Here is a 17309-nt window from a genome sequence, read left to right as displayed (position 1 = left end):
ATGCAAGGTGTCCACTGGGATCATTCCTTCCCACTCCCATCTCAGGGGCTGCAGTCTGGGCTTGACCCAGATCTCCCTGGGAAGGAAGAGTCTGCCGTGGGGTGGGGGGCTCTCCCCTGCCTCTGTTAGTTCTGGGGCTCATGTGCCCCCTTGAGGCCATGGTGAATCTGAGGGCAGGGACTTCTCAGGACTCTCTGAGAGGGAGCGGTCCATTCCTTGTCAAAGTCCTTTCATACTGAGGATGCCAAACACGTTTCTCTTTCACATTTTAGTTTGGTTCCATCACTATCTTAACAGTCCCCACTCTATCTCTGAAAATGTCTTTAATGTCCCAGATATGCCCTAGATCAAGCAGATTTCCAAGACTCGCTCTCCTGTGGCCCTTCTCCATTTTCCTCTCTTTCTCCCTCATACTGACCTCTGAGGACTTGGGGGTCGAATCGCAACTTTCCCTTTGCCTGCTCTGATTTTACTCTGTGACTTGGGGCAAGTCACTTACCCTCTCTGGGCTCAGCGAAAACAGGATGGGGTTGGACTAGGAAATATGACGTTCATTTGAGTGCCCTTGGATTTCTCTGAGCAGGGGAGACAGAGACAGGTGATAGAGAGTTCCTTCAGTTCAAGGTGGTCCAAGTCCCCCTCACTGCCCACTGACCTCATGCCTGCAGCAGCCAGTGTGGCGGGAGCTGCGGGGGGCTCATATGACATCCTGGAGGGAAAGAGACAGACAGGGATTGAGAAGAAGAGACAGAGAAAAAGGGAGAAGCACAGAGAGAAAGAGACAGAGAGAGAGAGGGGGAGAGAGAGACTTAGGTAAGGCATAGTAGAGCACAGAGAAGGAAGTGGGTGAAGGAAAAGAAGGATTCTGATCACAATTCATCCCCAAGATACCGAGGTTGCACCTCATTTTGAGACTTGACGGAAAGCCCAGGATATCTGAGGAGAAGCCTGTGCTCCTTCCTGTTCCAGCTGGAACCCGTGTGGGCCCCGTGGGGTGAGCCGCATTCAATAAGGAAGATCATTTCCATAGTGACGTGAGTCCACTCGTGTGCACAGCGGGGCACAGCTGCCCGCACTCTGTCAGCCAGACCCTCCGGGCACACTGTCCGTCTGTGGATGGGGTAGCTTCTGCTTTGCACTTGCTGTTAGCCCCTGAGAGTCTGCTGAGCCCTGGCTCCCTGCTCGGACTCGTGCAGGCATCTGGAGATGACATTGCTCTGGAGGTAGCTCACATACCCATTTTCTGAGGCCAAAATCAAGGCAGGACTTGGAAGTCTTAATGGAAGCACAATTCATTAATTTTCTCATTGTCCTCCCCTCACTGCACAAATGGACCGGGCTTGGACGATTTGTCATACCAGTCGACATTCCCACTTACTCTTTTTTCCATTTGCACTCCGGGGTCCTTGCCAGTGAATAACTTGCTTTTGGCATCGCCAATCTCTGTCTTCTCACAGGGGCTTCATCTTTGCTGTTTCATTATTCTGTTTTAATTTTGAGGGTCTCGTGGCTCCTGGAGGACAGCCTCCCACAGGGGTGAGTGGGGCTGGGACGCAGGCCAGGCTTTGGGGCTGGGGCTGGGGGGCTGATTACTCCAGGTGCCTGTCTGCGTGCCCCTCCCCCCCCCGGACGCCTTGCCCACACAGGCAGCTGAGGATGGTGTGGCTGTGCAGTTGCAGAAAGATAGCAATGGCTTTTTAATAGCTGGGGGGGGGGGGTGTCTCCTCATTCATCTGCACATGCTGAGTTTATTTTGCCATTTGTCAAATTCTGACTCTAGGGGACCAGGGTTTGGAGAGGTTCGGGCTTCAAGATTGATGACCCGAGTGAATGACAGGTCCCCCTTCTCTTCTAAATAGAGGCACTGCCAATAGGCAGCCCCACCGCCCACTCATCTCTGAAAGGCCCATTTCTCCACCTCTGCTGAGGCCAGAGATAAAATATTTATTTGGGTTCTAACCAATATGCCACAGCTGCCTCCCTGCCTTCACTAGAGAGTTGAGTGAGTTCTGGAACGAGCAGGCAGCTTAAGGCTCAACCCTGGTTCTGCTTTGCCAAAGGGAGGAAAGAAGAATGAATGAATGGATGGAGGGAAGGAAGGAAGAAGAAGAAAAAAAAAAGATTCCAGTCTTCTTTTTGGAGAACAGGCATCCCTTGGATGGAGAACAGTTCTTGACAGGGTTAGGCACTAGAACTCAGGCTAGAATGAATGCCGAAGTAACAGGGTATTTGAGAGCATAAAACACAACTTTCTTGGGCAGGAAGGTACATTTCATAGAATCTTTCCTTCCCAGGGGTTGTGAAATCTTAAAACTAGTCTACACCTCTAATCCTTGAATCCCCGCTCCAGCATTTCTCCCTCTCTTTGAATGCTTCCGGTGATGCGGAAATCACGACTTCTCAAAGCAGATGATCCCTGTTTGGAATAATCTGTCTGTTGATAGCATATATATATATATATATTTTTTTTATACTGAATTGACATCTGTCTCTTTGCAAATTCAACCCACCGATCAAGAATCGCTTTAAAAACACACAGAACACATCCATTCCCTCTTCTTCTCAATGGCCTCGGTAAAAAGAAAACCACAGACGCAAGGTGGGGCGTCACTTGCCCCAGGATAAGCAAAAACTTCATTGCAGTTTCAACCTCTCTAGGAACAGCGTTTTAAGCCAATCTGTCTGAATTTTCTGATCAGCATCAATGAGGTCATCAGACTCTGACTTCACCTTCACCATCTCCTGGATAACAACTTCTCCATCTCCTCCCGCCCAAAGGAAGATGAGGGAATCCGCATGCATCAGACACACTGTTCTTCCCCCTAAGGGAAGGTGACCTTGCCTGAAACAATCCTTTCTTTTCCACTGCTAATAACTTCCTGCCCCACCCTTTTTCTTATAAACATCTTCCATTTTGTATAGCTCCTTGGAGCTCCTCTGCTTGGTAAGTGGGATTTCTGATTCACGAATCACTTAACAAAACCAGTTAGATCTTCCGAGTTACTGGTTGAATTTGTTTTTTAAGAGTTTTCAGCAGAAAGAAAGTAACCTCATTCTCTTGGAGACTTCTTTCCTCCAGGCTAAGTCTTCTCAGTGGGCTCTTTCATGCTAGGTGCTGGAGAGGCACAGATAAAGAAGTCTGGTGTGATCAGGGACATGTACCTCACAGGACACACATTTAAATTTCTTTGCCAAGGAAGTGGTTGAGGAGGGAGCCTGTGCAGGCTCATTCCAACATTTCCACCCCTCTGCTCATTTCCTTCTTAACTCACACCCAAGAAGGGAGGGTTGACAGTTCAGGATCCGGGATGCTCATTGGGCCATGTTTGACCAGCGGCTAGGGCCACTGTGGGTCAAGATTTCACACCATAGGTACAAGGGTCATCTCCTCTTTGCAGTCTGGCCCCAGAAAGTGAGGAGGCCAGGCAGGGTTGACTACTCAGACTCAACCATGCTTCCTCTGTTCTGCTTCCTCTGTGTCTACAACCAGGCCAGGCCTACGTTGTTGACTCAATCATCTTAGAACCAGAAGCTATTGGCGTGCGTGTGTGTGTGTATGTGTGTGTGTGTCACTGAGGCATGACTAACTAGAGAAATCCTATGCCAGGGGAATTGAAGACTTGCCCAGCTATGAAAAGAATGTTCCTGGCTTATCTTGTTATTCTTCTTTGGGAATAACTCCCCAGTGGAGAGGATATCAGGAAGGTGAGATTCAGGAATTCCTATGCCTCTGGCTTCACACCACCTAGATAGCACCAAACTTCATTGCAATCTTCAGTTTCTCTTTACCTCTTGAAGTTGTACCATCTAGAACTAAAGTGAACACCTACCTTAGAAAACAAAGATATAGAAAGATAGGGACATGGGAAACAGAGCAGGGCTTATGCCTTGCCTGCCAGAGAAAGATGGGGTAGTATTGTTGCATCCATTGTTCTGTCTCCTCCTTGTTCCGGGAGGAGGGGCAAAGATGGGTGACAAGCTTGTGCTGGGTGTCCTCCCTATCTTGACTACTGATCTGTAGCAATGATGGAAATCAGCTCAGACAGCTGGAACTGGGTGTGCTCAAAAGAAATAATGTCAAGAAGTATGCCCACGGAGGCTGGGGCTTTGTTCATCTGAGGAATGAATGATTTGTCCAGCCCCATGATATGGCAGCACAAAGCTAGTCTTCTCTGTCTCCTTCAGGGGCTCGGTGGTGGGACGATTGTTAAAATAATGACAGCAGTTTCTAATGCCAGAAAAGGTGGAAGTGAGTAATGGGTAAGAATGAAGGATAAAGATAAAGAACACTAGAGAATTAATGGCATTCGGGTCTTTATGCATTTGGAAGAAAATGCAGCAACATCTATCAAAATTAAAGACATATCTACTCTTTGATCCAGAAATTCCATTTTTAGGTTTTTCTCCCCTACAGATATACTGGTACAGGTAGGTAAAGACATATAAACATGGGTATTAATTGCAGTATTCTTGCCGATATTCAAGACAGGAAGGAACTTAGATTTCCATCAATGGAAGACAAGTTACGTAACATCTGATCTACCTATATGATAGACTACCACACGGTCTTGGGCTGGGGTGATGGGGCGAAACTATCTTTGAGACATGTTAAGAAAAAAACCCTACAGAACACCATGCTTTGATCTGTGCAAAATACAAAGGTCCATTGACAGATATAGATGTATGTGTATGCTTAGACTATTATGGAAGGATATACATAAGACTGTCAATACTGCTTTACTTTGGGTTGGGAATGGTGATGAGAGAATAAGGAATGGAGAAGGAAGAATGCTTGCTTTTCTTTATATACACTTTTGCATCATTTAAATTCATTATGGTAAGCTTGTACTCTATTCCCAACAAAAATAGCATATAATAAAAAGGAAGCATATGCCTTTTGCACATCTGCCAAATGCTGAACCTCTCATTGCCCCAGATATTTATTGAACACGCATTGTTCGCCATACACCATGCTAGCCCGACTCTGGGAGGAAGTGGAAAAGATACAGTTCATGCTTTCGGGGAACTTACTGTCCAGGTGGGAAGAAAATGTATTGACATAGTTATTCTACAAGTTGGAAGGGAAATTTATTCTTCGCTAGGGACCTGGAGAAGATTTTATAGAGCTGGTTTGAAATGCACGGGGAGTAGAATTTTGAGACTTGAAGATGGATGAACAGGGTGCGGAATTCCAGGCGGAGAGAGCAACGGGAGTCGAAGATACAGAACGGGAAATGGACAACAGGAAATGGACTACCTCCTCAACTGCTTGCTTTCATATCAGAAATCCTTTCTTTTGGGTTACAGGATCGTTTGCTTTCAGGAGCCTTAGTGAGAATGAGGACACTTTTGACTGAGATAAGCGAATAGATTCAGTGGGGGTACTAAGAAACCAGCTCCCTCCCAACCCCCCATGACTAGATTTGTAACATTTGCCAATTTCCATGGTGTAAGTATTCCCACCACAGCTGCCTTCAAGCTACTGATACAAAATGGGAGTTAGGAAGAGACCCACATAATCTACTCTTTTAAGTTTGACAGAGCTCACACCAACAAGTTGCTGGATATATCAGAATCTCAGAGTAGCAGAGCTAAAAGGGATGCTGAATTTTTTTTTAAATATTTTATTTATTTGACAGAGAGAGAGAGAGAGGGAATACAAGAAAGGGGATTGGGAGAGGGAGACATAGGCTTCCCGCCGAGCAGGGAGCTCCACTTGGGGCTTGATCTGAGGACCCTGGGATCATGCCCTGAGCCCAAGGCAGATGCTTAACAACTGAACCACCCAGGCACTCCTGAAGAAAGGTTTTAAATGAACCTCAGCTACACAGGGGGAAATGAAGGTGCTTGCACAATGTCAGAGGAAGTGGCAGAGTTTTTACCTTTTAGTTTAGTGGCATTTCCATTTTTCCTTGGAAATCACTAATATAATAGAAGGAATGGGGCATGGGACTGTGTCATTTTGAGGGAGCCAGAGGGCATAAAGAAAAGCAGAGAGGTTTCTCCTGGAGAGAAGAGGAGGGTAGGGTTCTGGACTGTGTCTCAGTCAACAGGAAAGGTCTGTGTGCTGGGGGTTACATGAGAGGACTGTAGCTGGGCGGAAGAGTCACAGGGGAAGAGATTTCAGGGGAAGGGCTTGGAAGATAAACAGCACAGTTTGTTCGGGCTGACTTTTCTTCCCGGAACAGGAATGAAATAACCTGACCTGATATACGGAAAAGAAAAACTGGGCAAGTCCCATCCGTGTCCTTAACCATCTGTGTGCACTTGGGTAAGTCATTTCCCTTCTACAGGGGTCAGAGCCTTCCTCCTTAAAGGGAGGCCAGGAGATGGGCTTTCAGAGATTGTTTCCCAGGACCCGCCTAGTATGACGTTCACTGAGCCTGTGAATCAGTTGCTTCAGGAAGAATTCCCAACAACCATAAATGTGAGACATCGGGGAAGAGTTGGTCAGCCTGATGGCTTATTTATTTATACCCAACCCGAGGTAGACAAAGAAATCCAGAGCAATAGAAGGCAAAGTGAGGTTTGTTTTTAAGTTTATGGCAGGTCAAGAGAGCAGAAGATAGATTAGTGAAAACGGGACAAGGGGTCCTCTTTATTATGTCATACCCTGAAAAGACACAACAGCCCATGCTGAAAGCACTTCAGTGGGTACTCATTACCTTCGGGGTGAGATCCAAATTCCTTTGCATGGGCACAGGGATCTCCATTTTCTGCCCTTGCCTATCTTTCCAATCTCCTCTCCTGAGCCCCCCAATCTACCCCCTACATCACCCAGGTAATGTTCCAGGAGCACACACTGCTTGCTAACATGCTGTGGTTCGGTTCTCAAACTTTGCAAACACCCCATCCTGGGATGCTCTCCTCATCACATCTGCTGGGCAAATATCTTCTCCTTCTTTGAAATCTCCAGCATTCCAGTGTCTTCCTTAATTCTTTCCAACATGGCAGCCTCCCCCTCCCTGCCTTGAGATAGAGAAAATCCCTCCCTTTCCTGACTGCAGCCATTCTGTGTGTATGCCAATTTCATGGCAGTATGGCCATTTTATTGCAAACTTCTGTTTTTATCCTCCCCACTTTACTGTGAGCTCAGAAAGGCAGATAACTCCTGTCTCGGCTCCCGAGGCTGAAACAATGACAACTGTTGGAGCTGGTGACTGACTCCCAAATGCTGGTAAATCCAAAAAGAAAGAAGGGAACTAAAGCTGTTCCTGTAGCCCCCTAGAGGGCCACTGTGGGAGAGAGAGTCAGGTGTGGCAGTCAGATACAGACCCAGATGCTGAAGACCATCTGGGACTGCGGATCTACCAAGACCCTCTAATTGATTTTAGCTGAGCCCCTAAGGGAAATTAAGTGAAGCCCCCAGGGGGGAAGGAAGGTTGCAATGAAACTATAGAGCAAGGTTAATGAAAGCCTTGTTCAAGGCAGCTCCGTGCTGAGCTCCAATAAAGTCATTCTCTCTCTGGAGGGGAAGATCCTTCCTCAGCTCCCATGCAAACCCATCCCACTGCTAAGGGCTGGAGTGGAGGCTGTGATGTTCCACCCAGATACTCCTTCAGCACTAAGACTCACTCTACCCACCTTCCTTCACCTTCCATAGATGCTGATCTCCAAAGTACGCTCTGATAAACTTCTTGCATGCCAACCTCCATTCTAGAATTTACTTCCATGAGGAACTTATCCTAGTGGATACTATCAGCCTGCTGGTAGGGGCTGTTGAGATTTGCCGCATGGTCAGAGATGATAGGTTGGGATGATGATCTCTTGGGACAGGAGCAGGAACTGAGACTACAGGCAGAACGGTGACCCCATCAGGGCTACCATGGGAGCCCCAGAGAGGGCTGGGGTCAACAAGTGTCATCAGAGTAGGGTTTAGCCGTGGTTCCCAAGCAGCAGCCTGGCATGGCCATCTGGGACAACATAAGCAGCAGTGGGGAGGTAGCAGTGGGAGTGAGTCATACTTGTATATCACACCAGCAGGAGCTCTTAGTGTGGTGCTCACAGGGTGCTCTCAACTCTGGCTACACCTCTTCAAAAGTACCGATTCCAGGTCTTGACCTTGAGAGATTCTGGCTTCATTGGTCTGCAGTAAGACGGAAGCCCTTGCATGTCTTTTTAAAGAATATTTATTTGAGAGAAAGAGAAAGAGAGAGAGAGAGAGCGAGCAAGAGCAAGCAGGGGGAAAGGCAGAGAAAGAGAGAGAGAGAGAGAGAGAGAGAGAGGAAGAGAAGCAGACTCCTCAGAGCGCAGAGCCTGACTTGGGGCTTGAGCTCATGACCCTGACATCATGACAGGAGCTGAAATCACAAATCGGTTGCTTAACCGACTGAGTCTCCCAGGCGCCTCCCTTGCGTGTTTTAAAGAGTCAGTTTCTAGGGTGCAGCTCTGGTTGAAAACTACCAAGATGGAGCAGAGATGATACACTCTGAAATCAAACAGAGTTGGGTTTAAATCCTGGTCCTACTGGTGGCTGGGAGAACTTCAGCATGTAGTGAATTTTCTGAGCTTCTATTTCCTCATCTGTAAAATCTTATAAATCATATATTTTATAGAAATATTGAAAGGGAAATATGCTAATAGTAATAGCAATGATGGTGATAGTAGCCTTCAATCTGTGGAGCTATTATCATGGTCATTGTTATTATGATTTGCATTCATACTTGGCCTTATGAATTCCTCCTCTTCCAGGGTACAGTGCCCTATGGTAGACTTGCCTTTCTCCACTCCTGCTCTGTTATGGGGGAGATCTGTCCCCTCATTCCAGCTGTTGCTACCTGAAGTTCAGCAAACTGTAGCTATAGCAGCTAAATGCAAACCCACTGCCTCTGCTGGGATTGAGATGATCAACCAGATGATCAAACATGGGCATCTGTGGTTGCATTTCTGCTCACACCTAGGATAACATGCGCAGCGGTTGAGCCCTTCAAGAGGACACTGGCAGGTATATGGCTACTGTGTAGAAAAGTAAGAAAGACAGGTTTTGCTCAAACATAAAGGCAACAATAAGGCCCAGGATACTCAAATGGTTTCCCCAGAGCTGTAGCACTTACCATGCAGCTTTGAACAAGTTCCTTTTCCTCTCTATGCCTTAGTTTCTTATTCTGAAAAATATGGGTGGCTGATCTGGAAAAATGAGTACTCTATGCAGTTTGGAGCTGCTGGTTCTCCAAACATCTCCCCTCCCCTCCCCAAGCAGATGCCTTGGGGGACTGACATCATGCCTGCCCCCCCCCCCCCAGACTCCAATGGTGAAAGTCAGGGCTCGGAGAGATGCCACTTCACAGTAAGGGATCTGAGAGTCTGCCCTGGGCGCTGCCCACCCTAGGTCTCCTCAGCCCCACCCCCCAAGGGTTGTAAGTTCCCCCATTTCTCCTCCTGCCATTGAGAACTTTAAATAGCCTCCAGCACACTATGCGGCTGCCAGAAGTTTTAATTAAATAATGTCCAGCTGTCAGAAAAGCTGTTATAAACGGTCCTTTTGTCTGCACCACTGTCTGGGAAGCCAGGAAGGAGAGAAACTCAAGGGTTATAAATATGAAGGCAGAGGTTCAGTGGGGAGCCTGGGGGCAACAGCTTTTAGGCACCCTGAAAACCACTGGAGGAATTTTTTTTTTTTTTAATTCGTTAATTAGTCCACGGAAGGGCTCCTAGCCCTGGCTCTGGGACTGGATTTGCATGTGTGATAAACTGAAAAGGGGCTGGGGAAACTGGTGTCCTTGTCCAGAGCTGCTTTTCCTAGGCTGCAATCAGTCTCCCCTTTTACAGTCCATAAGGGAAAGAAAGAAGGCAGGGGGTAGGAGGTGCCGGCAATCCAGAGGCAGTTCTTGGATGAACTTTCATGATGGTTTCCTTCTTCCCCTTCCTTCTTGTTGGCTCTCCTTTCTCCATACACACACACACACACACACACACACACACATGCGTATACAAAGATGTGTGCACTTTCTCCCTTCCAGCATATACTCTGAGTCTCTATGGTGTTTGAGAGTTCTCTCCAGTAACGAAGCATACGGAGAAGAAGTGCACATTTAGTGAGTGTATTAAGTGCAAGATATTTTTTTTATACATGATTCCATTTAACTATTACAGAACAACCAGGAGATAATTATTCTAAAACTCAATATTGTAGTTGAGAAAGCTGAGGCTTTGAGATTGCACAACTTTCCCAGGTCACACAGCCAGTAACGGAAGGGCTGGGGATTAGAACTCCATTAGTCTGAAAGTCCATTGGGACAATGGCTGAACATCTTTTGTGTATTGTTTGGCTAGGGTCCTACAAGGTACCTGGCACACAGAGGACTTGAGAAATATTTATGAAAGGAGGAAAGGAAGGGAGAGAAGGAGGCGTATGACTCCATTCTGTCATACGCCGAAGCCAATGACTTTGCTATTATGGAACATTGTCTCTGGGGAGTGCAGGCAGGCAGTTATAAACCAGTTAAATGTAGGAAATAGTTGAGGGAAAGCAGTTGCTAAAATGTGTATAAAAACATCATGACTGGAAAGCAGAAAGTTGGTTTCAAGAGCCATAGAGGAGGTGGAACTAAAATACGATGGGTATTCAGAGGAGGGAGGCATCACTCCAACTGCAGCCATGGGGGTTTCATGGAGGAGGCCGGATTTGTGCCTTAAAGGATGAGGGGGACTTGGACACTGAGAGATGGATGGCAGGTAGGCTGATCCAAAAGAAGAGATGGGGGAGAGTCGTAAACAAACTACCAAGGAAGGGATAAACCAATGGTCAGGGCATCTGGGAGCCACCTGGATTGGAACTTGAGCTTCATAGTGTCCTGGTAAGGTGCCTGGGATTAATATGGCAATGCCATGGGTGAGGAAGAGGTCAAAGGCCATCCAGGCTGAATGGGCCTGAGTCTGGGAGTATACGCATGTGTGTGTGTGTGTGTGTGTGTGTGTGTGTGTGTGTGTATGTGCATGCCCGTGTTGAGTGGGCATGGTTGGTATTCTCTCCTGAGCTTAGGTGCCATTAGGGCCAAGTGGAAAATAGTCTGTTTCCTTGTTGGGTCTGTCATATATAGGTCTGCCATTAACATCTCTCTGGGCATTCACAGAGCTCTGCTGATGGGTTCTGTAGCAGCAGAAGAGGGTGGAATTACTCCCAGGATGAGCTTGTTCTGGCATATTCTGGTGGGTACAGTTCTCAGACCCTGGCCTTCCCCTAGGAAACAGGGTCAGGTGTGGCACCAGCTAAGCTGGTTTGGGGAGTGGAAGGTGCAGCACAGGGACGTGGGAGCCGGAGGGAGCAAGGAGGGTAAGGGCTCTGATGTCCCCAATATCCCACAACCCACCACCCCCAGCAGCACAGAGAGGACCTGGCCTAGTGCCTGGGGCACAGTGAAGGCTTCCTGAGGCTCCTGTTGAGCTGAGTCCCTCATTTCTGCCAGACAGTCCCTGAGAGTGGCAGGAAGAGACAATTCACTGGTTTGGGGGATCATTAAATAATGACAGCCAGTGCACACATCTTTGTGGACAGGCCTCCTGGCAGCATCCCCAAAGGCCAAATGAGAACTCCCAGGGCTGTTTCAAGAGCATGGAGGCTCTGTATGAGAAGAGCTGAGGTGCAGAGGCTCGGGATTCCCTTGATAAGAGCCCTTTCCAGTGCAACACCAGAGCCCAGCCAAAGGCAACTGTCCCCTTCGGGTGAAGGGCTCGTCCCTTGCGTGCCACAAAAACTTGGTTGTTCCATTGATGGGGAACCCTTGGAGCTAGCTTTAGAGCAGGTAGTGTAGACAATTCACCACAGGATAGGATTCCAGGAACAGGGGTAGAGGATTCTAGGGACACTAGATATGAGGGAGAGATTTTGAATTTGGCCTATCTGCCATCAGGCCCAGGCAGGTATCCTGCTACCTGCCTGGTGGTGGCGGTGGGTGGGGGCAGGGGGCTTGGGCGTGTCTCTAAATATCTCTGGGTCTTGATTTTCAATTTATAAAAATTCATTCAGTAAGCACCCAGTGAGCACCTACTGTGTGCAAATGGCTATGTTACATACTAGGAGGCAGGCAGCGGAGAAATGTATATGATCTCTGCTCTCATGGAGCTTCCAGTCTAGTGGAAGTAATCAAGTCATCAGACAAATAAGTACATTATAACACATTGCAATAAATGCTCTAAGGGAAAGGTACTGGGTGCTATGGGAGAACCTATCAGGCTGGCCTGGGAGGACCTCTTCGAAGAAGTGCCTGGGAGCTGATACCTGAAGGGTAAGTACAAGTTATAGGAGTCAGACTTAGAGGAATGTCTTGTTCAAAGGCCCTGAGGAGCGGAGCACAGTAGGTGTTTTAGGAGCTGAAGTTAAATCTGTGTGGCCAGAATGCAGTAAGCAAGGGGGAAAGTGGAGTGACGTGAGGCTGGGATTGAGGACAAGAGAAGGGGCTGGTTACCCAGAAGCCCAGCAACCAAGAGAAGGACTGGGGACTTTACCCCGTGACTGTCAGGAAACCGTTGCTCAAATTTGAACAGAGTGTGATGACTAGATTTGCATGCTAAAAATAAAATAAACAATCAGAGATGGAAAAAAACCAAAAACACCACAAAATAGTTGGACCTCCCTGCAAGGGAAAAAAGAGATTTGAACAAGTATTTTCATGTTACAGCATCTACCCCCATGGGAATAATCTACTAGCAGAACAAAGAATTATGTACAAAAATATTCATTATAGTTAAAAAGACCCAAACCACTCTGGCTGTTGTGTGAAGAGAATAAACATAATAAATCTTTAGTGTTTGCTTTGAGCTAAACAAGACAAAGGCTGGGCCTCAGCCCCAAAGGGAACAGAAGCAATGATTCTCAACCTTGGCTGTACTTTAAAGACACCTGCAATGATAGCTAGCTTCCAAAAGAACCCCCCAAAGCCTTACCTGCTGGCATATACATCCCTAGGTAGCCCCTCCCACTCTGAATAGGACTATGCTATCCAGTGTAACCAAGGGGATATTGTGGAGACCACGGGGTGTGACTTCCAAGGCAAGGTCACAAAAGACACTATGGCTTCTGTCCTGCTCCCTCTTTCTCAGATCACTTGCCCCGGGGAAAGCCAGCTGCCATGTTGTGAGGATGGTCAAATAGCCCTACAGAGAGATTCACGTAGCAAGTGAATACCTGAAGGGTAAGTACAAGTAGCAAGTCATCGAGGCCTCCAGCCAACAGCCAAGTGGAAGAAAACCTCTTAGAAACAGGTCCTTCAGTCCCAGCTGACATCTTGTCTGTAACCTCATGAAAGATCCTGAGCCAGAACCACTGAGCCACTCCTAGATTCCTGACGCATAGAAGCTGTCCAAGAAGGCTTACCTATTGCTTTAAGGCATTAAGTGATCTGTTGCAAAGCATTAGGTAGCCAGTGTTCCTAGGGAGCTTTTAAAAATCTTGAAGCTCAAGCCCCATGCCCAGAGATTTTGATTCTCTTGGTCTAGGGTAAAGTCCAGGTATTGGTTTGTCTAAAACCCTCACATGACTCCAGTATGCAGCCAAGATTGAGAACCACTGACTAGAGCACTGGGTAGGTCAACAAAGAAGGCTTAGGTACAAGGTATTACCTTGATTTCCAGAGCTAGGGTTATGCTGAGGGTTCTATCCTGGAGGACGGCAAAAACCCAGTTTGTGGATCAGAGACCTGGGTCACTGTGGACTTAGAGCCAGGCTGCTTTAGTGTCCATAGCTTTTGGATACAGACTTATCGAAAGGAACTGAGTGCCTTAGCTGGGGGGATAAGAGAGGTCCAAGACCAAGCAGGTAAATCCACCTTCTATAGACAACAGGTTTGACCCATAAACCCTCTCTGCCGGCCTACACATTTGAGATGCCCTGTGCTCCAGTGATGGACAGCCCTCCAGCTTCTTTCCACCTGCCATTGTGTTTTCCACCCAGACCCCATTCCTGCCTCTGAATATGCTCTTTGAAAACTTCATGAGCAATGATGACAGCTGATTCTGAAAACCTTTGTGCATCCTCGAGTTTCCATGGTTAACAGGACATTGTTCCCATCTCTGAACAATATGTCAGGGGCCCGACAGTCTCTTTGCTCCCCTTCATGTTACCTCCCTGATGAAACCTGCAATAAAGTAATTAAAATGATTGTAAAGGGAGTCCTAGGAGATGAAAGACGCTGATGAGACAGGCAGAGGCTGTGAGCTCACCCAGCTCTCACGGCGCTGCATGCCAGCGATGACTGGGCTGGTCTCCTGTGATTCTCCTAAGAATGGGCACCAGTACCAGCTGCATCTGAGTGATACCTACAGAGCTCAGAAGCACTGATAGACATCTTTTTTTTTTTTTTTTTTTTTTTTGGAGCCCCTGTAACATGCTAGGTGTGGGAGATACAGAAGGCAGTAAGATCCTCTTCTTGTTCTCAAGGAGCTCTTAGCTTGGTAGAAACAAATAAGAAAAGAGGTAATAGAATGTGATGAGTACTGCACTTGGGGACCCATGGAAGCCCAGAGGAGGCATTGCACTTGGCCTAAGAAGTCTTTGGAGGAAGTGAGATCCGAGATGTTTTGTTTGCTGCCTGGGCAAAGACGGAGGGACATCAAGAGCAGGAAGTACAATGTACAGGTGTAGAAGCTTGAGGCTTTTAGGGAATTGTAAGCATCTCCTTGTGGGTCTAAGCATGGTCCCTGGATCTACAGCTTAGGGGAGTGGCCCAAAGGCAGTAATACCTCTTTGAGTACCAGGCTGTACATGAAAGGCACACCGTGGGCAGAATTCACCATTTCCCAGCACCCCACCCTGCCAGATCCTACTCTTCCTACTCTTCCTACTCTTCCTTTTTCACCAAATGTGGATGACCATCCCCTTCACTGTCAGCCTAATGGTTGCTCCAGCCCCCATCTCCAGAACCAGGACTTTGATTTGCTTTGTCTTCTTTTGTTTGACCCACTGAAACCCTGGTTACTGGCCTGTTTCTTCCTTCTGTCTCCTGCTTGTGTCTTGTTAAAACTGGCTTCCATGTGATCAACCTTTCTGACTCTCAGATGGGCCTTGGGACCTTCTCTTATGAGCTGTGACCATAGGCAGCCTTAGCATCTAATTAAGTGTTTTACTGGACTAGGAGCAGGACAGAGGAGACTTGGAGAAGGAGAAACCCAAATGTCAGCAGGGATTCAGAGAGACACACTTGGAAGGGACACAAACATGAAGAGTAGGGCACCCCCTGGGGGGCGCCTGGGTGGTTCAACTCTTGGTTTCTGTTCAGGTCATGATCTCACAGTTGTGAGATCGAAGCCCGCATGGGGCTTCTCACTCAGTGTGGGGTCTGCTTGAGATTCTCTCCCTCTTGTTCTCTTCCTTTCCTCCAAACCCCATGCTCTCTCTCTCTGTAGAACAAATGAATAAACCTTTTTTTTAAAAAGGGAGTAGGGACCCCCAGGTTCCTATGGGGGAAATGTGTTATATGGAGTGAGGCATTAATCAGCATAAAACCCTGGGTAAGAAGGTAAGGGGCTCCTGGGTATTTCCCCCTTCCTGTTAATGGCCCCAGAACAGGAATCACAGTGCAGATGCCTTCAAAAGATTGTGTAAATGCGTCATCTGGCCAGTGAAACCATGGCGGGGGGTGGGGTGTGCTGGCACTGAACGCATGGGACAGCCCACATGCCTCTAACGGGGGAGGCTGCTGCTTACTCCCAGCCAGTTGCTGCCAAGTGGGAATGCAGGTGCAGTGTAACTAGACATTGAAATTTCTCAAGATAAACCAAAAATCTGAATTTTAATGGAAAATCATTGCCAGTTAGTCCACATAAAAACAAGCAAAAAACCACATATACATAGAAATGATGAAAGCAGCATGGTCTTTGAATCTCAGCAATTCCCTCCCATAAGATAAACAGAGCAACTAGAGACCAAAACTACAGACAGTGACATCAAGCCGGATGATGAGCTACTCCCATGAAGCCTAAAACACACAAGTAGGTGGGGACAAATCACCAAAGCCCAAGCCCCTTGCAGTCTCAACATCTACGTGGGAGGCAGAAGAGGGAGTGGTCAGGTACCTGATGGCCCTGAGGAAATAACCATACCCAAACAGCCAACAGAGGTTCCCTGGAAAGCAGGGAGGTGGGTGGCAATTGGAAAATAGCAGTTGAAAAACCGGAAGTTCTGCCTAGGTGGGAGAGTTTCATAGTAATGGGGGGAAGGGAAAGAGACACCTTTGTAATTGCTCCAAAGAAGGCTGCCACAGAGACACACTAGTCCCACTCCCTTTTGGGGGCCAGGAGGGGACAGCTTGTGTCCCACTGGAGCTTCAAGACTGTCTGCTGTGCTGCCTCAAGTCCGCCATATTGATAAAGAGACAGGAAAGGTTGGCACCACCCATCCCCCATACACACACCTGTCTCTCCCACCGGCTTCCACGACTCCTCTCAGTGGGCCCTTCCGCTGCCTCTCTTGCCCAGCTTTTGTCAGAAGGAAGCGGGGCAGCCAGGGCCTCCAAACAGGCTCAGAACAGGGCTGAATGAGGGGCAGGGAAAGGCCGGCCACCCACAACACACACGTGACCATCAGCCTCCACAGGCTCCCTCTGGATTCTAGAAGAAGAAAAGAATGGGCTCGCCCACTTAGGTACAACAATTTTGTGCCAGGAAAACACTTTTCTTTGTTCAAAGCACTTTGAAGTCTCTTGTTCTGACTCAAAGGACAAGCTAGACGACTTACAATGGATGCAATTCCAACCAGTTTAGGTTTCTGTACCTATTGAAAGTCCATGAAACTCAAGTCAAGGAATCTTTTGAAGGAAAACAACAGTTGTACTCCAACAGGACCATCTAGTTTAAGATCAAACGTTAGTAGTCAGCCAGAACTACATAACACAGTTATACTAAAAGCATAACATAACACAGCTATGCTTTTAGGAATCCTATGGCGGCAGAAAGAAAAAGAGTGTAATTGAATGGGAAAAAACCCAACAAGCTTATGCAAGACAATGAAAACTTGCTTACAAAAAGAACACAGAGCAACCAGAGGAGGGATCAAAGCCACGCGCCTGGTGGAGAATCTGGAAGCAAAGACTCTATCACCCAAGGGCACATCAGAACACATTTTACCCACTGCCTTAAGTAGTCTTCCTTTGGAAGATTTCAAGAGTCTTGAACAAGATCAACAAGAAAAAAATTAGACCAAGTCTCTCAGACCAAGAATTACCTTCATTTAAGATTAGCTTATGTAGGACTTGATGCCTCCCCTTCATTCTATTCAAAGGTAAAAATATTTAAGAATATTACACCAAAGTTGAGTATTTGATGAAGTTTTACTTGAAGTAACAATACTACTGTATAACTTATGAAGACTCAATTAC

General features: G+C 47.2%; 1 protein-coding gene and 1 pseudogene across 1 annotated transcript in view; one reads left to right on the top strand and one right to left on the bottom strand.

Annotated features, from left to right (window-relative positions):
- ASIC2 (acid sensing ion channel subunit 2) overlaps positions 1 to 17309 on the bottom strand; it is a 963671-nt gene that overhangs the window by 366788 nt on the left and 579574 nt on the right. The window lies entirely within an intron of this gene.
- On the top strand, positions 16470 to 17129 carry LOC132004067 (THAP domain-containing protein 2-like; annotated as a pseudogene).

The sequence above is a fragment of the Mustela nigripes genome, chromosome 16 (genome assembly GCF_022355385.1).
Source record: "Mustela nigripes isolate SB6536 chromosome 16, MUSNIG.SB6536, whole genome shotgun sequence".
Taxonomy (NCBI): Eukaryota; Metazoa; Chordata; class Mammalia; order Carnivora; family Mustelidae; genus Mustela; species Mustela nigripes.
Note: the sequence above shows the minus strand (reverse complement) of the source record. Positions and strands in the feature narration are given on the sequence as shown.